Here is a 25674-nt window from a genome sequence, read left to right as displayed (position 1 = left end):
CATAAGTCATTTCTTTCTTGCCAAGAGCCTTTGATTGATCTGCAGTAAGCTACGTAATGGCCTAGATTCCCCTTTTCCAAAGGTTCAATATAACTTATCACACCAGTCAATATAAATGTTTGATTTTGTATATTGAGATTGACTGGTAATTTAGATAATTCGGTTTTAATCTGAGATGCATTTATGTTAAATATTTTGGCATACGACGAATCTTGATAAGCATCTTGGGTATCAATTAGTAAGTAAGTTCCTAAAGTAAATGATAAAACTGCTTTTTTATCGGTTTCACATGTAATGCAGTACTTTGATTGCTCACTAAAGACACGATTCAGTTCTTCTTCCAAATTCCTGAACTGATGCATCCAAACAACTTCAGTACTTGGCAGTGGTTTTATGTATTTTTTGGAACTGTTTACACTACCGCATTGACATTTTGTTAATTCCAGGTAACTTTCGCAACCATCCATTAATTTATGAATCATAGCATTAATGTTTGTTTCACAATTGACATTTCTATTTTCTGTTTCAAAATGTAGTGATAGCAAGTATGCTCGATTAGTATATAATGTAGTGTTGGGACCTTCTGCTGCATACTTCATCAATGTTGTGGGGTAACAAATATTTTGCAACGATTTCTGAAAATTTTGTTTCTGTTGAATGTAAGTTTTGAAAGTACTTATATTACAAATAGTATTACTTAAAACTTCAGTTAAAGCATCAAAGGCACAAGTATTTGTAAATGTTGTCGGAATACTGTTTACTTTTCGAGCATTACATTTGTTACCATTTTTAATTACTGCTTTTATTTTTTTACCAGTCAATCCACTAGGTCGTTGTAAAAGCAGCGAAAGTTCTGGCTCTGGAGTTACGTAAGTTCCTCTTTTTTTGTGGCTAAGATTTAATTCAACTGTTTTTATAACCTCATTTTTTAATTTTTTTTTTTCAGAGTCTTTTAGAGCTGCAGTTGAAGAAGGCTGGTCATTGAACTCTATTATTCCATAATCTGTATGAGTTTCGGAAGACAGCTTATTTAAATCATTATTTGGTAAGTCAGTTGAATTATTCATTCCAAATTTTTCTCTTGATTCTGCTACTATCTCTGAGTCAGGTAAAATTAATACTTTTTTTAAGTTATCAGCATCAGCAAAACCAAATTGATCACCTAATTCATTGTCACTTATTGAAGAATCACCATCATTACATTCACTCACAGGATTCTTATTCTTCCACTGCTCTGCGGCATGTAAATACTCAATATCAGGTTTTTTTTCCTTACTTTTTGTTTTAATCGGGATTAAAGCTGATAAATCGTTTACTTGAGCTCTTACTATTTTTAATACTTTATTGATGTCTGCGCAATGTGAAGCTATTAAAACGTCAATTCTTTCTGGTGTTTTATTTGTCATAATATATTTTTTAAACTGATGGAATAATGTTTCAGATCTAGCTGAAGAAGCAACTTTGTTTTCATTTTCAAAATAACCATTCATTACGTTAGTCCAAGAGGGAAATTCATAGCACAGAATGGTCAGTCGGTCACTGAAGTCGATCAAAAAGTAGGTATTATCTTGATGATTAAAGTCCATACTATTATTACTCTTTTCACAAATTACCTTGTTTTTTAAATTTTGAATAAATTTACGTATATTACGAGACTGAAAATCATCATCATCAGCATCATCGTTATTATCGTCTACAAAAACACATTGATGGTGATCTGAAAATTGGGATTCCTTACTTTCACTTGATTCTTCGAATTCATATGTTTGGATCTTTGTTTTTATGTATTCAAAAGCTTTTTGGCAATCTATATCAAATACTTTACTGTTTGCTAAAATGAATATTTTTTCTAAAAAATCACAAAAATTTTTAAAATTTTCAATAGTTGTCATGAAACCTATACATCTTTTATATACCTCTTGCACTTTTTTGGACTTGTTTTTAGCTAAACATGGCCATCTTGTAATTGCATGAACTAGATGCGCTACATCTGTTTTTAATTGAGTGTTTAGCTGCAAGTTTTGTCCTTGTAAAATTAAAAAACACTCCTCATTATATTTTTTGAAAGTCATGGTATTAAACGCCAAAGAAATTCCATTTCGAAGGGCTTTTCCCATGTCAGTAACTACTTCTCTAGGTATTTTGGCTCCAGATTTCAGCCAGTCACGTAACCAAAAACATAAGAAGTTGCTGTCATTTACTTCAGATAATATTTGTGTCAAAGGAACGATGGTGTTATTTATATGAGTGCATAGTACACTTAAAAATATATGGCTACTCCTACCACTAGCATGATCAATTTTTAAGGCTACCGATCCTGTAGCATCTAATGAAACAGGATTTCGAAGAAGTTGTTGGATGTCATTGTGAATTTCAATCTGTTCTTTTGACCAATACGTAATGTAAAATTTATTGAACCCAATGTTCTTTATGTATTGACTGACTGTTGCATTCTGAGTTTTTAATTTGTCGAGTGACTCAAACAAATTTTCTCCTTTAACTAAACCTAGTCGCTCATACTTAGCTTGTTGACCAGCTTTTTCTACGTTTTTCAAGTCGTATAAAAAAGGCGATTCATTATCTCCATAATCCATGATTTTGTCAGCTTCATCTACCCTCCACTGCCGAGCTGTTTTGTGTTTAAGCTCATTTTTTACGAGCTTTCTCTGTAGACCAGCCAAACGTTTTTTTTTTGTATGAACGATTCCTTTTGAATCATTGGTGATTACATCTAAAGATACCTCTGATGGTTCTTTAGGTTTTTGAAAACACCTCACAACCATGTAATTTGCACACGTAGAGCAGTGGGCTTCCAAGAAAATGTAACACATTGTACTTCCAACTTTTTGACGTTTAAAATTAAACGTGCATGGTAGCTTTTGTGCAGCATAAACAGCTTTACCAATTGCATCTCCCCAACCTGGTTGCAGCATTTCTACTTCCCTTCCATCTTTGTACACCTTTTTAATAGGTTGTAGTTCAGACCATTGATCAAGACTTAATTTTATTTTGAATTCAATTTTTTTTTCACTATTTAGTAACTTGGTTTGTACACTTAGAACTTCAAAATCACTATCGGAATCCTTGTTACTTTGAAGATCAAGTTCAGAATTCTCATCGCCTTCATTGATACAATCTTCTAAACTAATGATGTTTGTCGTGATGTTTGTCGGACCCTCCTCAACTTTCTTTGTTTGTTTATAATAATCAAAAATACTGTGTCTATTATTATACAACATTAAATATAAATTAACACAATTAATTTTATTGTCCAGAAGTTCACAAATACTTTTCCATATGTCATCACTTCGACTTTTTAACTTTCCATTACTATCCAAAATATCATAATTACAAATTATGGCTTTTATTTTATCGGGAGGTACAGATGGCTGGGGTCCAGGCATTGTGATTTTTTAGTTTATATTAAAATTCTTATTCCATAAATCACCAGATTAAAAACTTATCAATACCCACTTTTTTCTCTATTAATCCGCCTTTAAGGATGTTTATAAGTTTTAATGTTTAACTTACGATGCCAAATAATTTTTTACAAATCCTTCCATATTCATCATTAATAATAAGTAATTTTGAATCACTTTTTATGTCATACATACAATAAAAAGTTCTTTTATCTTGTATGTATAAGCATATAGTACTGTCCAACCTAACTAGCTAACCAAATTATTAAAAATTAAAAGCTCATTAAAAAAGTAAAAATTCACAAATGTGGAACTTCTTTAGCACACCATTTACTTGATACACCTAAATTTAGCTATTTTATTTAGGTACATAAAAATATGAGCGATGGTGGCAGTGACAGTTGGGATCTTTTTAAAGAACGAACTACGATTAAGTACTACGAAAGAGAACTTTAAAAAATTTTGAATCCAAAAATCCAAAATCCAACATTCCGAGTTCCAAGTATTCCAACTCGTCAATCTCAAATCTGGAACAGCGATATTTGTACAGAAAAAAAGCAACATACAAACATAGGCCTGATAGCTTTGCCTGTGATCTGTAATTGCTAAAAAATGGATCACCAACTTGATTAATTGTTTATTCTTAGTCTTGATAAGTTTTTTACATTTGAAGAAAAGATTTTCAGTGTCGGAAATAAGTTGTAAACATTAAAAAAAAAAGTTGAATAATAGAGCAAATTAAAGGAAACCTACAGCAGAACTATGCTATGTGCTTATTATTTTTTTTATAATAAGTCTACTAATCACTGTAAATAAACATTACAGCTAGATTACTCATTTCTAATCATGATTAAGACTAAAAAATTTTCAAAATATCATCTAAGGTTTTTTACCCTTTATTAATATTTAAAAAATTTTTCAGGATACGATCCATAACAGAAGAGCGGGTGCTATTCAGTTATCAGTCATTACAATAAACCAAGGACTCGATAGTCTCCTTCTCTGTAACAATGGTAGATCTCACGAACATGATCGAAATCATTCCGGCCTTGCCGCGCTAAAATCAACAGTAAGTCTATTTTTGATTGAATTTTCATAAACGTAGGTGTCGAATAAAACAATGCCATCATTATTTGTACAACCTTACTCTTCAAACCGTATATGTTTTTTTTCAGGAGTTATTCAAATGCAAACTTGAGCGTGGATGCTCACGCTGGTAACTTGTCATTAATGCCCGAACAATTTATGAGTTTGTTGAATAAGGAGGAGATTAGAGAAATGTTTTCTAGTTTCGACTACGTAAAGCAACTACAGGCTGCGTTCCATCTGAGCATTAGGCACAACAAAGAGAGCTATGAAGATATTTTGACCAACTTGTTCCCTATGCCGGAAGATCCAGTTCTGGATATATCGATGCACCGTTAGATACCACGGTTTTAAAAGTAGTGGAGCATTTGATCAACGGCTATACAGCTAATGATCCCAGATGGGCCAATCACAGGAGCTTGAGTAATAAATTCTTTTTTTCTCATTGTGAAAATGTTTTTTTTTTCTTCAGTTTTTCAATACATAAATCTCTATTTCAAGCCACTATGTGAAGTTTACATTTGGTAGAAATTGGCTCTCGTTAATCCAATTATTTGTTATTGCAAAATATTTTACCAGTGTTGCGTCTGTTGTACATATGTGTGCACAAGTGAAAGTATTTCAAGTGTGAGATAAGAGTTTTGCAATTGCATGTAGATCTTAATGACTGTTATCTTATATTTCATGTGCTAAAGCAGTTTCAATCATTCATGAATCCGTTGCTCTAGTAATTTTTGTTGAATAATTGATTTGACTGGTCAAATTAGGAGCCTAGTCATTAAAAAATACTTTTTTTATGACTTATGAATTTAAATTTAAATAGGTGCTCAGGACTCTACAGTTTTGACAGTTGGCAGAAACCGGTGAAAGGCATGAGATGGAGGAAGAGCCCACTGATCCACATGAACAGAACCTTTTTTTTGTGTACAAAAGCTGCCTGGCCAACGGACAAAGTAAGCTGAGCAATGATGAGTAAGCAGAGCAAGCAATATTTGAATTACTCAAGATAGAGGAGAGTCAGAGTTTAGTTCCATTCATTGAATTCCGTGATGCCTTTGTTACCCTGCTCGATGAATTTCAAAAGACGCCTGTCAATGGTTTGGAAAATGAACTTAACGGTGAATCAGATATTATTCCTGAACACGGCACTGTGTGTACCAAATACAATCACCAATTGGAAGAAAGGAAAAAGCCAGAGGCTAAAAATTGCCAACGAATTGAGACAGGTTAAAAATGCTAAAATCTTTTTCATTTTATTTACTATTGCGAGTTAAAGATTGTAATGTGAGTTCTATTTTAGATGCAATCATCAATTATCAACGGTTACCGGAGACGTGGACTAATCAAAACTCCCCTACAGATAGTATAAATGGTTTTTTAAATGGAGATTCAACCCTTTCCAAAAATGTAAGTTAAAATTTGTTCCATCCTCACTCAATCGCGACGATTTCTACTGAACTCTATTTTTCAGGCCATCCAAATTATCTTTTAAAAGCTAGATACGGATTGCGACGGCTTAATAAATTTAAACGAATTTTTAAATTTTTTGAGAGTTCTAATAAAGTGTTCGAAGATTTTAACGTGACTTGGTCCAGTTATTTACACAGGGAATGAACAAAGTCAGATAGTTGAAAGGATTTCGAAGATAATCAAACAGGGTACGTAAACCATTGGATAATAAATAAATTTGTGCATCAGTATCCAAACTCTCATCTTTCACGCAATAGATCTACTCCACGAAGTGCCATTGTAGAACTGTGGGAGGTTGCTGGAGTGACAGATGCCAGTTCCTTATTGCTTTTCTTAGGCTTTAACGGCCCTACTGTTAACTTTATTAACTTATCAAATGCCTTATCTTCCGAGCTTAAGCTTCACCGTGAGGTATCTCATGCTGAAAATGTTGGAAATTACGTACATCTACTGAAAGGAGCACTCATTCTTTATCAAGAAGAAATTCGAAATTTGAAGTGAGTAATCAAAAAGCAGTATCATACTTTGATTGATCATTTTTTCCTCAAATTTTCATTTGTCTGATAAAACATTATTTGATCTTGCAAAAAAAAAACTTGAAGCTTGTCAATGGAGCACCTGCGCTGTGAGCGCGACAAACTTCGCTTGGATCTCGGCGAGACGAATGACTGCACGAATCTATTCGCGCAAGAAATTGACGAGCAATAGGCTCGAATGGATAAATTTTACGAGGATCAGTTGCGCCAGCTCGAACACCGTCATACCGAGGCACTTAAGAGCCTGAGCGATCTGCAGCAGCTCGAGTGTGATTAGAGCACGGGAAGAGCGTGAGAAGAGCACGGGCGTGCTCAAGACATTGGAGGAACAGCTCCAAGCTTCTCAGCTCGAAGAACTGAGACTCAAGGCTGAACTTGCTAGTTTACTGAAGGATCTGAAAGAGTTGGAGAACGAGAATCAAAACCAGAGCGAAGAGTTACGGAAAGTCGAAGAGAGCAATGAACAGTTGAGCTTGCAGGTATGCGAGCTTGCCGTTGCACGTGAACAGGTGAGTTTTTTGATTCTACAGTCGAGCATTGAATATTTTTTATTATATTAATTGCTTTTTGGTTTAACTTTTCAGTAAACTTCTGTACAAAAAAAGCGCATTAATTTAACATAGCATGTACAGCAAGTATTAATATAACTATTTTTTTATGAGCTTTTTTATAATAACTTGACGTTTATGATGTAATACATTAATCTTCACAAGTGACTAATAATTTGTCATTAAATATTAAAAATGGTCATTAAATACGATCCTCAATACTTCGCACGTGCTTGGCGAATTAATGGTAAAAATATTCGTCATGATCGAAATTTACTGTCTGCACACTTGAACACTTGAATAGTAAAATTGTACTTATTTATTATATTTTAGATACCCGGAGCCTATCAACACGGCAATCGAACGCAGCTTGCAGTCCGAATCTTACGTATCGGAGGATCTGAGTGCGAATGATACATATTTTACAGAGAAGTCAGCGAGGTCCACAATTTCTTCCCCACTTTAGTACAAGTCGCTGTCGAATAGGCGCAGTCCAAGAGACCCCCTCAACAGATATCTCAATACATTTTGCAGGTCAACTCGATAATCCTGGTAAGTCTAAAATTCACCTTAACCATTATTTTCAGACTTATTCTTTCACCCAGCTAAATTAATAATGATTGAAAATAGATAGTATGTAGAATCAGGTATCACATTGACTGTCTCAGTAATAGTGCAAAAAAATTTAATCATCAGGGAATTCTGCACGAAGTCATCAAGTATCGTCAATACAATGCGGAAAAATTTTCATTCCCAAAGACGACCACTTTGACCAAATACTTACCTTGGACGGCGTCTCCCGGAAACTACGGCTTAAAAACTTGTCTCAACTCAATGGTACAATGATGAAAAAATAATTCACTACGAAAATTCACAAAATGACGTATAAATACTTACATAGAAAAATACGTTTTTAGCAAAACTTTACTTTGAAACATGGCGTGCATAACACAAGCGACATGGATATGAAAAATAAATTGTTCGAGCAGCTAGTCGGTTTGATTGATCTTGTTGCGCATCCAGAAAACGTGCTGATTCATATTTTGCTTAAATACGGTTACGATATTGAAAAACTTTAGGTTCTCAGTCCTGTCGAGCTTATAATTGTAAATATAGTAACTTCTAAAAAAAAAAAAGTTTTTTTTGTATTATTTACTTCAATTAAACTGATGTCTCTATTTTTTCAGCTCTACACGTGTATTGAAAATCAAACGTCGCACGAGTATGATTTTAAAAAAGCCTCGATTTATTAGATTACATAGATCAAAAAAAAAGAAGAGATATCTTACAAAAACAAGATTTGGGCTCGGGCAACATTAAATAAACAAATCAACTGTTTTTATTTCTTTTACAGCATTATTGAACACAACACGAAAATAAACACTTAGTTGTGCAGTTAATCAGTCTCAAAAATTCTAATAGTAGATATACAGCACTTTTTACCGGATTTTTGCGGATGCAAAATTGCAAACTCATCGAAAATTTTTCTCGGCTTCAATCGCCACACCCCTAGTCTATACTTGTACCTAGAAATTATTTGACCTGGAAACATAAACAGCTTTTATGTTAAGGGAAAGTTGCCTGATTGGTTGATGATATTCAGATTGTTGTAAAATTTTATTTTTCACTTTCTTATGTAAATATAGTGTTGTCAGAGTATTATTTATTAAAATATTGAACAAAGTGAAAGTTAAACTCTACAAATGTGTTTAAAACGTAGTGTTTATGCAGCATAAACATTATTATGTATGTATTACATAGAAAATAAATATTTTAAAAAATGTATACAGGAGTTCTAAAAATTAATTGACCTTAAATTGGATACAAAGGGTTTGTTGCTGATTTTGCAATTCAACCAATCAACATGCACATTATGATGGTCTAGATATTTTGTCGAAAAATAAAGAAAGCTAGACGTTAATTGAGATGGTTAAGTTTCTAAAGTATAGAACAATGCATACCTAATTAAAAAAATTTTAATTGAATTTTTGTGCTTTTTTTCATGTGTAAATACAAATAATTCCGGGGTAAATTTGTAAATTTAATTGATCAAAGCATAATTTTTAAAGCCAAAAAAGTGATTATTCATGTCAAAAGTATATTTGCATGATACATCTAGTCCTAAATAAAATTTTTTAATTAAATCTTTACATATTTTTCAAGGAATCATGTTTAGTTTCAAAACATATTTGTAACTTCTAGATGGATAAAAGTTTTTTTTAATCTTCCTGTATATATAAAAAAAAAATAAATACATTAGTTATTGGGTTGTTGGAATTCAACCGTAATACTATTTACACCATCGGTAATGTCGGTGCACTCTGCATTAGCAATGGAGTGTATATACACACACACATACATACATGTTGTATCCATGGATAACATGACCCATGATCAATAATATTTTTCTTGTTATATTTATTTCTATAAAGATTATTTAATTTCTGCCTCAATATTATCCAGATTTGCTGCTTTCGTTGTAAACATGTAGTTATACACACATACATAGACATTTCTATGTTTACATACAAAAGGACGATTACATTTACGTAAATAATATTTTGTAAATACCCGCCAACGTGCAAGTACTGCAAGCACACTGTAACGCACATGATTGGCCAATAGTCACGCGCATGCGCAGTAATGCACAACAATTTACAGTAGAGCTACGACATTTAGTTTTTATCGATTTATTAACTAAATAATGGTGTGCAATTACAAAATTTGAGTGTGCAGTTAAGATCGTGTAATGTGCAGTTTTTTTGAGGTGTGTGCAGTTCAATACAAGCCTTCATTACGAAGATATGGACCGTTTAGTGTCCCCCTAAAAGTGCTGATGTTTATTAATTTTTTTTGCCCATTTCAGACGTGTGCAGTTAAAATAATTTGTACAGGCGAAATGTGCAGTTCAAAATACGTGTACTGATATTTTTTTTATTGCAAATTTTAACATTTTGTGGGCTAGGGTCGGGGTGGTCAGACGAAGGTAGGCAATTATTATGCGAAAGTATCTGTTGATCTGCTGATTATCTGTTTTGGAGCAGGTCAGATAGGAAGCACTTTCGGCGAGAGTATGCAAAAGAAAGAATTCTTTTTGAATTCTTATAGAATTACGAAAGTAACCTTTCTGCGTGCTGGGTATTATTGTTGTTCGTTGACTTCTGCAGGCGCAGGCCTCAATGTTTCGGTGAATGATAGAATTTTAGCGAAAAGTACAATAAAAACTTACAAACTGATAACAAAGGTACAGAGGAACCTTTTCAAGACGAGAATAAACACGTATTGAGTACAACTTTCTTTCGGCATGAACTGCACGCCACGAAAAGTTTTGCAAAATGCTGCGGCCCCAAGATGGCAGTCACAATAAAAACAACAACCTTGCGCAGACGCAGCCATGGATGGACCCCTTTTACTACTTCCACATATTTAAAAATTATTTAAATAAGACACTTTTACCTACATGATTCTACTTATTGTTGAGTAATCATAACTTTCACGTAATTATGAGTGAATTTTAACTAATTCATAAGTCAAATCCACTTTTTTATGAGTAAAAATGAATTGCGCACTGAATAAGTGACATTTTCACTTATTCAGATTAAAAGATAAGCTTTTTAAAAGCGACGAGTGATAATTTTAATCTTAACCTTTGATGTTAACCAATATCACGTCTAGTGACGACTATCCACTGTCAGTAACAAATCGGTCGATCGCGTGCTCACCGGCCATTTTTGCTCCCGAACTCCACCCCCGCCAAATTCAACAGCTGGCTCACGCCTACAGCTGCACCATTTTTCCAAGAATATGTGAATAAAATTTAACTCCACTCCTTGACTCACCAACGGTCCTACCCCCGATTATCGATCCGATTTAGGGTTTAAATAGAACCATGCCCTGCGAGCTCGTCCTCTTTCCTGGAGAAACCGCCGACCAACTAGCAAGTACCCAGTATTGACTAAGGCGAGTTGTATTATTAAACGTCTGTCTGATTGTTCAAATTGTCGTTATAATATTTGTGCATCAAGAAATCAAGTTTTGCGAACCATTTAATTGATCTTTTCATTTCTTATAATATGTTTCCGGCTTAACAACGCAATCTACTTCACTGGCTAACCAGTATAATAGAGTTGTCGACAGCTAATTATCAACTGCTAATCGTCCATTATTACGAACAACCTCGAAACTACCACACTCACACTAGAGAAATCGAAAGAGACTTCGCGTGTTATGAACCCGAACATCTATAAGAAGCAGTAAAAATTATAACTAATAGACTAAGTCAATATGCACGAAAAAACTTGATCCAAACTCCAGAAAATGCCAAATTTGTGAAAGATAAAGGCACACAGCAGGCAATTGCTGGTATCGCTATGATACTGCGATAAAGCCAACACTCACTAAGCCACGCCCATGCAGTGATCTCAAAAGCAGCAACGGAACAGCGCGCGCAATTCAAATTGGCTATATGGGCAAATCCCCAAAAACCAGTTAACTAAAACCCAAGCTATTTAACCCAGTGACCCAAGGGCAGAAATTGATAACATAATAATTATATAGGTCAATAAAAAAATAACCACATAACCTAAAACCCAAGCTGTTTAACCCAATGACCCAAGGGTCAGCAAATTAATATCACATTGAATATATAAAATAATAATAATATAATGATTAAATAATTTATTAAATAAATAGCAACAAAACCTAAAACCCAAGCTATTTAACCCAGTGACCCGGGGGGCAGAAAATTAATAACATACTAATTAAATAAGTCAATAAACAAATAACCACATAACCTAAGACAAAAGCTATCTAACCCAGTGAACCAGAGGGCAGAAAATTATTAACATAAGAATTATATAGGTCAATAAACAAGTAACCACATAACCTAAAACCCAAGCTTTTTAACCCAGTGACCCAGGGGACAGCAAGTTATTAATTAATTGATTAAATAAATTATTAAATGAATAAAAACACACCCTAAGACCCAAGCTATTCAACCCAGTAACCTAGGGCACAGTGAGTTAATAATTTTTTAAATAAATAAATTAAAAAACAAATAACCACATAACTTTAATCCTAAGCTACTTTACCTAATGACCTGGAATGCAGCAATTAAATAATACATTGATTGGATAAGTTATTATTATAAAAAGCTTGGGTATTAGGTTATGTTGTTTTTTAATTATATATTTATTCAATTAATAAATTATTTACTTGCTGTACTCTGGGTCACTGAGTTGAAAAGCTTGGGTTTTAGGTAATGTTTTTATTTATTTAATAATTTATTTAACCATTATATTATTACAATATATATTCAATATGTTATTAATTTTCTGCCCCCCGAGTCATTGGGTTAAATAGCTTGGCTTTTAGGGTATGTTGTTATTCATTTAGTAATTTATTTAATCAATTAATTATTAACATGCTGTCCCCCGGGTCACTGGGTTAAAAAGCTTGGGTTTTAGGTTTCGTGGTTATTTGTTTGTTGACCTATATAATTGTTATGTTGTTAATTTTCTGCCCCCCGGGTCACTGGGTTAAATAGCTTGTGTTTTAGGTTATGTGGTTATTTGTTTTTTAATTTATTTATTCAACAAATTATTAACTCACTGTGCCCTAGGTTACTGGGTTCACTAGCTTGGGTTTTAGGGTGTGTTGTTATTCATTTAATAATTCATTTAATTAATTAATTATTAACTTGCTGTTCCCCGGATCACTGGGTTTAAAAGCTTGGGTCTTAGGTTATGTGGTTATCTGTTTATTGACCTATATAATTATTATGTTATTAATTTGCTGCCCTCTGGTTCACTGGGTTAAATAGCTTGGGTTTTAGGTTGTGAGGTTATTTGTTTATTGACCTATAAAATTAATATGTTATTAGTTTTCTGCCCCCGGGTCACTGGGTTAAATAGCTTGGGTTTTAGGTTATGTTGCTATTTATTTAATAAATTATTTAATTATTATATTATTATTGTATGTATTCAATGTGTTATTAATTTTCTGCCCCCCGGGTCACTGGGTTAAATAGCTTGTGTTTTAGGTTATGTGGTTATTTGTTTTTCAATTTGTTTATTCAACAAATTATTAACTCACTGTGCCCTATGTTACTAGGTTCAATAGCTTGGGTTTTAGGACGTGTTGTTATTCATTTAATAATTTATTTAATCAATTAATTATCAACTTGCTGTCCCCCGGGTCACTGGGTTAAATAGCTTGAGTTTTAGTTAACTGGTTTTTGTGGATTTGCTCATATAGCCAATTTGAATTCCGCGCGCTGTTCCGTCGCTGCTTTTGAGATCACTGCGCCCATGTACAATGCTTAACCATCCACTACCGAACGTCGACCTAGCCATTCCCCTATACCGTTATACACTCAGTCCCCAAAAAAGGGCGTGTCATAGAGTCAACCATCTCATAATAATCCCGCACCTACATATCAATCTAACAATTATATACCAAACCAATACACGCAGCAACAAACTTTAAATTCAATTAATGATGATCGAAACAATCAAAAAACGTGCAACTATTGCAAAAAATTAGTTTACTAGAAAAGCGAATAATAAAAAAAGGCCGACATCAACGATAAAATCAAACAAAAGGCATCGGGAAACGACTTAGGTTCCTTAAGTTAATATATTAAGTTGTAGTCGACTGTAAGTAAATGTATCAAAAACGTAACAAACTGTAACTGCAGTACAAAATCTAACCAAACCTTACATAACATCACAGATAGCTACGGTTTGCTAAGTTTTCTTGTATTAATTTCCTCCGTAAAGGCACTTATAAAAATGGACTAATTTTCCCATAGAATGAAAAGTATATGTAACGTTTGAGTAAAATTCATGAACGAATAGTAGTTGTAAATAAATCAATTACTAGATTAATTGTTGACGAACGTGTAAAGAAACACTAAACAATATAAAATGTACATTTATAAGATGTTTATTATCAATTAGGTGACCATGGAGGTAAATATTAGTCACTAAATACTATTAATGACGAAATAATAAACATAAGTTTTAGATGGACCTTATAAGGACGTTGATTCTTTTCCGAGAGTCTAATCCACTCTGTCCAAGTGGGTAAGACACACTCGACTACGAGTCCTCCGGACCAGGATCAAATTCCCTAACTGGAGCAAAGAGAAGTTTTTTTTTTTACTACTTATTTAAGCTTTTATAAAGCTTTTAAGCAGAAAAAATTTAAAATTACGTGGGTTACAATTCATACTTTTTTGTTTTTTTGTTGCCGAAAATCTTGCTTAATATCGTGTAGGGTATCATGTAGACTATCATGCAGGCAGTCTTACACGATATACTATAAGATTTCGTGTAGGATATCTTGTAAGATATCGTGTAGGATATCTTGCATTATATCGAGCAGAAATTTTGTTACGGGTAACCTTGGAATATATGAACTCCGACGTGCTGGATAGTAGATACCAGATGTACGCGTCCCACCTATATAGATAACTGCATTATAGAATTAAGCTCTGTAGGAAAGATCTTAGGCAGACAGACCACCATTCGGTTGGCAGTGAACAGAGAGCGGGGGGCATCGCAAAAAAAGGAAAAATTTGGTGGACCTAAGAATGCAGAAGAGCTGCTCGCAACAGAAACGCTTTGCTGAAGTCCCTGAAGTACAGATGATGCCTTGACGATTAAATTGGCTTTAAAAAAGTAGCTGCCAAGACAAACAACCTACTGAAATACAAAAAAAAGTCATACTTCCGGAAATTCGCCGAATTTTTCAACCTCAGGACACCTCTAACTAACACAAGTCTAGACTAAATTAAAAACGTTCATGAACGAATGTAGCAAAGACATTTCCTCCTTGGGTAACGGCAGGTTCCAAAGCAACGTAAAAGAGGCAGTCTAGAAAACTTTTGCAGGCTCACAAAGATCCCAGCTTCAACTCCTTTGAGACTGCATCTACAGCTGTCGATGAGGAGCACAGGCACTTTTTTCACAGCCATTTTCCTTTGAAGAACTAAGTTATGCTCTCAGCTTGTCCAAAGAAAGTACTTCTCCTGGCTCAGATAAGATTACTGTAGAAATTTGAAAGGCAATACCTAATTTCTAGCAGCATGCACTGCTGGACATTTTCAATGACCTATTTAGCCAAAGCTTGTTTCCAGAAAGAAGGACATAATACTTAGTAGCTTTTACCCCCAAGGGAAACAGTAGCTAAGTTCGGCCGATCGCATTGGCGTCCTGTATCTTGAAGGTGCTTGAAGAGATCAGAAATTTCAGAACAACCTGGTATATAGAGCACAAAGGCTTACTGCTGACATGACAATTTTGGTTCCACAAGAACAAATCTTGCGTTGACAATCTATCTGAGTCAGTGATATCCATTAGGCGTTTTTTAAAAGACTCACTTGGACTGATGTCTCCCTTGACACCAAAGGCGCGTTCGATTCAGCCATTCCCGCGCGATCTGATTCTTAGGGACCTTAAAAGTCTCAAATTCCCAAAAGAATATTTGAATTTCTGTAATCATTTTATTTATAGGAGAGAACTTGTACCCATAAATGTCCAAGTTGCCCAGGATGCTAGATTTATAGCTGAAGTAGATTTATCTCATGGCTGGTGCACCAAGTTTCCCCTGCTCTACTTAGTTAATACCAGTTTCGCAGCAAATTTTAACCAAAATAGCGTAAAAATATTAATGTTTGCCGACGATACAGTGGTATATACACAACCAAGCGACCACGAGCTCAGCTTGCAAAATCGTTATGAATGAACTCGACAACTGGCTGAGAAAGAAAGATTAAGTTCTGGCCCCTGAAAAATCCCACTTAATCCTCTTTAGTAAGTGTTGTGTATTTGTATTTAGGGTTTAAATAAAAGGAGCACACTGGAAATGTAACTTAATGATTCGTTTATTTCATGCTCCTTTTTACATGTGCGCTAGTTGGCAGTTACACGTGGACTGCTCCGTTCTCTTATCGGATTTACGTGAATTATTTTTGGTGTATGGAATTCTTCGTCATTCGTGGAATCATCCTTATTTTGTTTCGGCGAATCTTTTTTTAGTTTTTTTCCCCGTCCTCTGGCTCGTCTAACTGGTACACTACTGTTTTTTCTTGACTCTGTAGAGACATAACTGCCTGTAATCGAGGTATCGAGGTTAACTCTGAAGACCTTGAAGTGTTAGGGTTATTCGTTATTACTTTTGGTTCTTAACGCGTCATTGCCATCTCTTCCTCCAGACCAAAAAATTCTGGAAAATTTCTTTCTCTTGTACGTTTTCTATACGTCGCAAGTGATTTATGTGTCGTAACCATACTCTCCCGTCATGTAATTTAATTTCATAATGTAATTTACCTGTTCGACGCACTATTTTACCAAAAATCTATTTTTATTTTTCTTCGTACGTTCTTGCCACCACGCTATCGTCTACTTGAATTTCACTGTATTTTTTATTGTCATTTAATTCCACTCTTTTTGCAATTTCCGTCGGTTTAATTAAATCTAACCTAAATCTTATTTCTCTACTAAACATTAATTCACGAAGTTCAGATCGATCTGGTGACGGAACTCCTGTAGTTGCATTAGGCATTTGACAATACTGTGCTAAAATCAATTGCAAATCTAATTTAAGTTTTTCTTTACGCTGTAATTTTCTTAATGCTAATTTTATTGTTTGCACGTATCTTTCAGCTTGACCGTTCGTTGCTGGGTAAAATGGAGCCGTTCTTTGATGTACAATACCATTGCTCTTAAGAAATTCCTGGAACGTTGTGGAAGTGAAAGTCCTACCACTATCTGATACTAAAATCTCAGGAATTTCAAATCGTCCAAAAATTTTTGTAAAAATAACAGATATTGACAATTCACTTAACATACCTCGTTTATGATGTACACCTCTGGCCACTTCGAAAACGTATCTACTAAAATAAAAAAATATTTCCCAAAAAATGGTCCGGCAAAATCTATGTGGACACGATTAAAAGGTGCTTTTGCTGATTTCCAACACATATTTCGGCTGTAACCAGATTATTTTTGTATCATTGGCATATTGTAAGCAGTCTTTTGCAACTTTTAATATATCGTTACTTATGTTTGCCACTAGCACTGTCCTCGAGCTAAGACTTTCATTTTTACTATTCTGAAATAACCGTTATGTGATTCTTGTAAAATCGTATTTCGTAACTTTTTCGGTATCACAACTTAATAGTTCTGCATCAGTACCCCTTGTGCTAAAGTAAATTCACGCAGATTGATGCACCATGTTTTTTTTCCCGTAAGGCTTTTTCCATTTTTTAATGCAGATATTAGATATTGTGATTCACGATTTTTATGCGCTTTTTCTAGTATGGTATTTGCATTAATCGACAAAATCTCAAACGTATTTATATATAACAAATCAATGGTGTCGATGTTTTCTTCCGCGGTAATTTCAGGTATTCTAGATAGACCGTCCACATTGTTATAATTCTCCGATTTTTTGTACGCAATAGTGTATTTAAAACCACGTAGAAATATCGCGTAATGTTGCATTCTCATTGGACTGTAACGTGGTAATTCTTTGTTTTTTGCAAAAATTTATGTAAGTGGTCTATTATCCGTAATTAATGTAAATTTGTTCCCGAAGAGGTATTAATAACATTTTTTTATAGCATAAACAATGGCATACGCTTCTTCATCCATCCTGTATATTTTCTCTGTGTTGTATTCAACGTATGTGAAATGTATTGTATTGGCCTTTCGGTCCCATTAGGGAAACCATACGATAACACTGCCCCGACACCGTAAGGTATATGGGCTTGCGTCCATTGCTAGTACGAGAGGTAAATTTGGGTCATAATACGTTAAATATTGTTCACTAGTAATAACTTTTTTTGCTTCAAGAAATAACTTTTCCTGGTGGTTTGACCACGTAAATTTATTTTGTACACGTAAAAGTTGATACAAAGGTTCTAAAATTAAACTTACTTTTTTTATGAATCTACCGTAATAATTACCTAACAAATCCAACGAAAGCTTGTTGTTTTACAATGTTTGTTGGTCTTTTCAATTTTTCCATCAATACTAATTTTTGTGTATATTTGTGCAATCCGTTTTTATCTATCACGTAACCGCAGTAGTATATTCTTAAAACGAAAAATTGACCTTTTTCTAGATTCATTTTTATATTGTATCCATCCAGTACTTTAAAAACTTCTTCTAACCTTAACATGAGCTCTGTAAAATCTTTAGCTGCTATCCGAATATCGTCTAGACTAACTTTAACGTCTTTAATACCGCGAAGTATGTTTTCCATTTTCTCTTGCCAAATTACTGGTGCTGGATCGAGCTACACAGTACATTACCCGATTACAATTTAAATAGTCCCTGATACGTATGAGTCATTAATAAGTTAGCACTCTTGTCATCGACTTGTAATTGTAAATAAGCTTATTTAGAGTCTAATTTTGCAAACGCAGCAAAACCTCAAAACCTGACATTTCTGAGAAAAGTTCTTCTACTGTAGGTAGCGGGTATTTATTTATTTTTTAATTGTGAATTTATTGTAACGCTATAGTCTCTACAAACTCTTACTTAATTATTTTTTTTAAGCACGGGTACAATAGAAATTTCGAAATCTGAAGTGTCAACTTGCTCTATGAAACTCCTTCTTTTATGAGTCAGTCTAATTCTTATTCTACTAAAGTTATCAATTTGAATGGTAAGAACCTGGACTTAAGAAAAACAGCATTAACGTCTTCTCTAAGGATCAATGACGCTTGAATATCGTCTATTACGCTTGTATTCTCGTTCGTGATGTTTTTGTATTTATTTAATAATTTCTTGATAAACGTATTCTTTTGCGCTTCATAAATATCTACTTGTATATAAAATTTAATCGAATAAGGCGTTTGTTCTGTTTCCTCTAATAATTTTTTTATCCATTCACTCCCCATTAGTGGCAATCGTTTAATATTTGTAATGTATAATTTTTTTGTACTACGAAAATTTTCGCACTCAATATCATCTGTAATGTACCCTACAACATTTATTTTTCCCTTACAGTATACGTTATCAGCTATAGATCTGTTCGTAGCACCGGTGTTTCTGGAAAAAGTTGTTTTGCCTGCTTTCTTCCCATGAGCGTAACGGCTGCTCCCATGTCGTTATGTCGACTTCGAAGTTGACTTGTTTTCCATTGACTAAGAGTGTTTTGAAAAAATTTTCTTGTCCATCTTCTGTTTCGACGCCTGGTACTTCTGTGCATTTGTGCAATCCGTATCCACTGCTGTCTCTGCTTATTCTATAGCATGTAGCGAATACCATAGACATATAAAAAATATAGACTGCTCGTTCTCATGTACGGTGCTAAAACACAGGTAGAAGGAGACACAACATCGAACTGTCTTTCTCGTATATTACCAAAGGTAGGAATGTGTAAGAGAGACAGATACCTACGTTGGATGTTGTGTCTCTTTCTACTTGTGCTTCAGCGCCGTACATAAGAACGAGCAGTCTTTACTTCTTATAAGCCTATGGTATTTACGGATTAAATAAAAGAAGTACACTGGAAATGTTACCTAATGATTCGTCAATTCCATGTTCCTTATTACACATGTGCTAGTTAGCACTTAGCAGTTACACGCGAAATGCTCGCTATACTCGCTCGCTTTACATGCTCGTAGTTCCAACTTACGACCCGTTCACACTTCTATGCCCTACGTACATAGACCCGCACACACATGCTCTTCGCGTTTGCTCTTATGTGTGTGATCTCTCACCTAACAGTAAGAATAACGTAAAAAAATAGATGAATTATTTTGACTATGTTGATCATATAGGGCGAAATATAAACTTGATGTTAAGTAAATTAAACAAAATGTATTATTCATTATAGTGGCCAGTAAGCGCTCCGGGTTATCGGGTGATACTGGCTTGGGTTCTTATTAAACGAATATTTATTTATTATAGTTGCCAGTAAGTACTCTGAGTCATTGGGTGATAGGCGCTTAGGTTACTAATTAATAAATTATTATTTATGATAGTGGCTAGTAATCGCTCTGGGCCATTCAGCACTTGTATTATTATTCTCGTAATTTCGAATTTTAGCACGTTGCGGCTACTGTCACTAGTCACGACCTTGTTAGATCTGTACACTAGTAATTTTCACGTCAGGAAGGTTGGGCCTAGGGGATTCCTAAATCTGAAAGGAATTATATCCCAACGCCATTGGCTTGGGAGTTGGGAGCCGTTGAGCCAACTCAGGCTTAGGCTAAGTCACGCCCTGACCACTTTAACCATCGCGCTGTTAGGGCGCTTGGCGACTTGGACGCTTGGCTTGGTACGTTGAGTTAGCAATGTAAGCATTGGCAGTTATCAAGCTTTACAGACCGAGAGCTGAAGCCAAAGGGTGGTCAAAATTTTAACCAGCCGCTACTTTCACGAAAATTGAGGAACCTGATGATTTGTAGGGGTCCGAAATATTTTTAACTTATTTTATTTTAGTAAAGGGTTTTGTTGGTATTTAATAAGTGTGGTATGGTTTTATTACAAACCAACCGCAACTTAGATGAATAGATTAGAAATAAAAATTTAACAGTTAATAGTGCCATTTGCAGCAAGACTAAAATACATTTTGTACCCGAAAATTGACCTTAAAAAAAATAGATCCCCTACCTGATTGTATCTATGATGCTCATTCAAGATTATAGATAAGGCATTACAGATACCATTATTTTTGAAGGTCGTTTTTTGTACAAGATGCATTCTAATCTTGCCGCAAACGGCACTTTTCTTAACAACTTTTTATTTTCTATGTATTTATTTATGCTGCGGTTATTTTATAAAAAAAACTACATAACACTCCTTAAATACCAACAAAACTTTTTACCAGAATAAAATATGACAAAAATATTTTGGATGTCCACGAATTATTAGGTTCTTCAATACTGGTGCAAGTAATGGCCATAGACATATAAGAAATAGACTGCTCTTTCTCCTGTACGTACGGTGCTAAAGCACGAGTAGAAAGAGACATAACATTGAACACGTGTGTTTGTCTCTTTTGCAATTGCCAACGGTGAAGGTCAGTGAACTAAGTCTAGACTTGTGAAGTTTGCGCCCGTAAATATTAAATATTAATATTTTGCACCCATTCAGAACTTAAACGATTCCTCCTTACTTGTGAATTTATCCTCCACTTGAATTTTCATTTGCGGATCAATAGTTTGCGAGATATTTACAAAATAAAAAGTCGAAAGTGGGCGCGGCGCTGAAGTTTAAAAAACTTTGTTTTAAGTGCTACATTGGGTTAAAACTTGAAATCCAATCTAAATTCAAGTAATTAAATGTCACAAAAATTGTACATAATGAATTTAATTATTGAGTGAGAAAATCTAGTAACTTTTGTCTAGTGACTTTTGGTCCAGTGCTCCGTTCCTGTTGTTCGGCACATGTCGTTTTCTCCGTACAGCGGGTTCTACAAAATATTTATCAGAATAGAAAACCTTAGTAGGTATTGATCTATTAATTATTAGTTATAAGTTATTCAGCTTTTGGGTCAATACACACACACACTCACATACATACATTACATACTTCAAACTCAAGGAAAAATTTATTTGTCAATAGGTACAGATTTTTCATCTTAAGAATCTTATATCTGGAATCTATTGTAGCAAACACTGTGGACTGATATTTATTCGTTACGCGCAAAATTTTAATATTTGTTGTTATTCAAAAAATAAATAACAACACAACTAAGAAGTGGCAGTACAGCTATAATCATTACAAGACACAGCTAAGCACACAAGTAGTAAATTTGTTTGAACAAGTTTTAGAAAACAGCTCAAGCATTCAAATTTCGTGCGTAAATAATTAACCAGGGAAATTGGAGATCAAGTTACCGACAAGTGGAAACGAATAAAAGTGACACAGGCTGTGTTTGCCTAATGCTCTGTTTGTTATTAAGTCTGTTAAGGTCATTTATCATAAGTGCGAGGGAGACAGCATGATATCACCGTCTCACTCGCACTTATCATAAATGATCACGTGACCTTAACAGACTACAAACGGAGCCTATGCAAACACAGCCCCAGTAATAAATTTACAAGTACTTAATTTAAAAAAATGTTTATTACATGGGTTTACACTAGATTGCATAGTCATCGAAAAATGTGTGTGTGTGTGTGTGTGTGTGAGTGTTTACCCAAAAGCTAAATAACTTATAACTAATAATTAATAGATTAATGAAGCGACATGTACCGAACAGGAACGGAGCACTGTACCAAAAGTCACTAGACAAAAGTTACTAGATTCTCTAACTCAATAATTAAATTCATTATTTACAAACTCTGTGACATTTAATTACATTAATTCATATACCTCCGTAATCCGCAAATGAGGAGGAATTAAATCGTACAGGTAGTATTGGATTTTAACCCACTTTACCGCTTGAAACAAAGTTTTTCATACTTCAGCGCCACGCCCACTTTCGACTTTTTATTTTGCAAATATCTCGCAAACTGTTGATCCGCAAATAAAAATTCAAGTGGAGGATAAATCCGTAAGTAAGGAGGAATCGTTTGAGCCCTGTATGGGTGCAAAATATTAATATTTTATATTTACGGGCGCCAACTTCACAAGTCTGCTCAGTCTAGCTGATGCAACCTCCCTACCGTTGGCAAAGTGCGAGAGAGACAGATACACGCGTTCGATGTTGTGTCTTTTTCTACTTGTGCTTCAGCGCTGTACATAAGAGCAGTCTATTTCTTATATGTCTATGGTGATACTAATTAAAATTTTGACCACCCTCTCACCGGCCACAGCTGTTAGTCTATTACCACGTCCCAGGTTCCTGGGTACTACCTCTTACTCTTATGGTAAGAGTCTCACGCACGAAAAATTGTTGTTACCAGAAAAAAACATTCTATGTGTTAGTACAAGTATTTTCGATACTCTGTACAAGAAAAATGTGTACTGGTACAGGTATATTTGGTACGGTAGTATACTTTAAAGTACCTTATTGAGTATAGATGAACCTTACGCTTAGTACGTCAAAATCCGATACGTGGTACGGGATTTTCTTAGTACAGAAAGTTAGTCGGCCAGTGGAAGCACTGGGAGCATTCAGAATGTCAGTATATATATATCTTACTAATATATAAAGCAGAAGCGCTAAAACCGTTGTAATCGCTAACCGCGAAAACTACTAAACCGATTTTGCTGAAATTTTGCACACTGATTCATGATACTTCCTAGATGGTTTTAGTATAGTTTTTATCTTAAAAAATTTAATAACAATAGCAATAAATGAGCTCAAAGTTTTGCAAAAATACGCCAGCTTTTCACTTTAGTTTAGTAAAATCCGCTAGGTGGCGTCAACATAAAATCGAAGCTACCTGTAACATAATTAAATAAGTGTGGTTATAATAGGCTGGAGCGTCTCCATAGTGTTGTAGTCGAGCTTCGGCAACTCAACGTGCTGTATTGAGAATGCTGATAATAGTCTTGCAGCTGGGTATCCCGGTTACGGACGACACTCTTCTCTAAAGGGGACAGGGACCTATGTGTCCCTTCACCCTGAATCTCGGCGAGTGTGATCAAAAAAAAAAAAATTATTGTCAACCGATGCCGTCTGCCAGAATACCAGGAGACATATCTAGCTAGAGCACAATCTGCACCAACTCTTCAGAGTTGTGTGGCAGTCCCACCATCCTACCTGGTATAGTTAGAAAATTTGTAGCTACAAATGTAAGCAAGGGAAAACAGCTCTGAGGGGCACGGGAAGCCACAACGGCTACCTTCTTGGTCGTCGCGTCCCCAACGCGCTTACCCACATGTTCCCGTCTAAAGATGAGCAGTTGGTTATCCGGGGAACGACCCGAGACGAGATATTCTTTGGTCAGCGGCGTACCTCCCTCCATCACAGTCTCCGTACATCGAGACTCCCAGGGTAAGAATCAAGCAACCCGTAGCCAGCTCTTCATCATCAGGAATAATAATAAAGAATAGCCTGGAAGTTTCACCACTGGCGCTTTTTAGGGCCATTATAAGTATTTACGTTCCCTACTTAACCATCAATTTCATCGGTTCTTTTTAGGGGCCACCTAAGTGTAAACTACCTTGCCAACAAATACATTTTTATTACCATTTTCGGAAGCGATTCGTCAACTAAAAGACTATATTAACTAAAGACGGGCACTATTAAAGCAAGTCAGCTATTCACAAGCGACGTCACCTGCGGAGTTGTTCTTCGCAAGGCTGGAAAACCCGGTGACCGACGACTCTATATTAACCTCTTGACTCTAAGCATTTAACCAGGAATCACTGATCCTCTCCAAGGTCTGCGCTGGGCAAACCTATAACAGCTATAAAGGAAAAAAAACTTGAGCCAACGGGACAGCCTCCACTGGACAAGTATCACTAACCAATCTCCCCATCTAAGATCACCAAAAAACTGAATCTGCAAAATAAAAAAGGTGCTTTAGACACCAACGTCTTCGACGTTATACCGGGAGACGTTGGGAAAGAGCACTACAACTAGCCCCAAAGCTTCGGACTTTGTAATTTTTGTCCCAATCAGTCTAGGTCTTCAACAGCAAGCCAGAGAAGATCACCCTGAGGTATCCAGGCAGTCACAATTGCTGTTAATTGCAGTCAAGAAAGAGTTAACTTAAAAAGCTCACCGGTCTTTTTTAGGGCCATCGGACGTCGAACTACCTTGCCAAAAAATGTATTAAAATTAACAAAGTTGACTGAAAATAGCCTTTAGGGGTCATAAAAGTCGTAAGCATGCCAATAGTCGCAAAAGGGTATATTGGAAAGAAAACTTCAAATGTATCTAATGAATACAATTTGAGGCGTCAAGAAACTGACGCAGAAAATTTATCGAGATTGAAACAGCAGCGTCAAAATCGACAACTTAAGAGCCCATTACGTGAGAGATCAGCTTTTCATTGTACCCTCACAGCAATCTCTGAAATCTTTAAAGATCCTACTCCAGATTTTTAAATAAGTAGAAAATGTATTTCTGTTTTTGTGGCAATAAAAATGTAGGGTTTAAGGTCCAGGACTTTGTTGCTCTGGTAATAAAGTTGAGATATGAGAAAAAAAATTTTTTTATTTAATATAAATTTTTAGGGGGTTTAAAATCTTAACTGCTTTAAAAAATAGCCCTTTTCGTAAATTACACAGAAGAAACTGTAAATCAACAACTTCTTATAGCCATTGATTATTTTATGGCATAAAGAACGCACGGTACTTTTCAGCATAATTATTTTTTTGAATTTTTACACCTTATTATTTGACCAAATAAACTATATGGATTCCGAAAAAATATGTTTTTAATAAGAAGATTTTTGTTCTGAGATGTATCGGGAATATGTGTAAAATTTTCTAACTAAAAATGTTTCACATTACATGTCAACACCCTACGGTGTTTTATTTAGTAAGTCTCGGGCGAAGCCGTGACGGGGGGCTGCTAGTATATATATATATACATACGTAACTGTAAAAGTTTAAGAGATAAGGATTTCAGTATATCCACCACAACACAATGTAAAGTTCAATACACTGATACAAATCTAATAAGATGTAATGATAAGTGCAGTAGGCACTTGTAGTCACTTTTCTGTTGTGTATAATAATTGGTTTTCACTCG

General features: G+C 34.9%; 1 long non-coding RNA gene across 4 annotated transcripts; it reads left to right on the top strand.

Annotated features, from left to right (window-relative positions):
* Positions 1–320: 320 nt before the first annotated feature.
* LOC149373830 (uncharacterized) lies at positions 321–8752 on the top strand. 4 transcript variants are annotated; one of them, XR_016293290.1, is made up of 16 exons: positions 321–446; positions 537–659; positions 818–869; positions 947–1045; positions 4342–4488; positions 4595–4635; positions 4709–4928; positions 5329–5731; positions 5806–5912; positions 5977–6163; positions 6233–6472; positions 6578–7020; positions 7393–7611; positions 7690–7896; positions 7977–8165; positions 8247–8752. It is a non-coding gene; the product is annotated as an uncharacterized LOC149373830 (long non-coding RNA). The 4 variants fall into 4 exon arrangements; XR_016293289.1 differs by having other exon boundaries at positions 4595–4928; positions 7756–7896; XR_016293287.1 differs by having other exon boundaries at positions 4595–4928.
* Positions 8753–25674: the final 16922 nt, after the last annotated feature.

This window comes from Copidosoma floridanum, unplaced genomic scaffold (genome assembly GCF_036245765.1).
Source record: "Copidosoma floridanum isolate Cflo_tuat_1 unplaced genomic scaffold, Cflo_Japanese_pri ptg000026l, whole genome shotgun sequence".
In the NCBI taxonomy this organism is placed as follows: Eukaryota; Metazoa; Arthropoda; class Insecta; order Hymenoptera; family Encyrtidae; genus Copidosoma; species Copidosoma floridanum.
The sequence above is the reverse complement of the archived record's forward strand: the minus strand, read 5'-3'. Positions and strand labels throughout refer to the sequence as shown.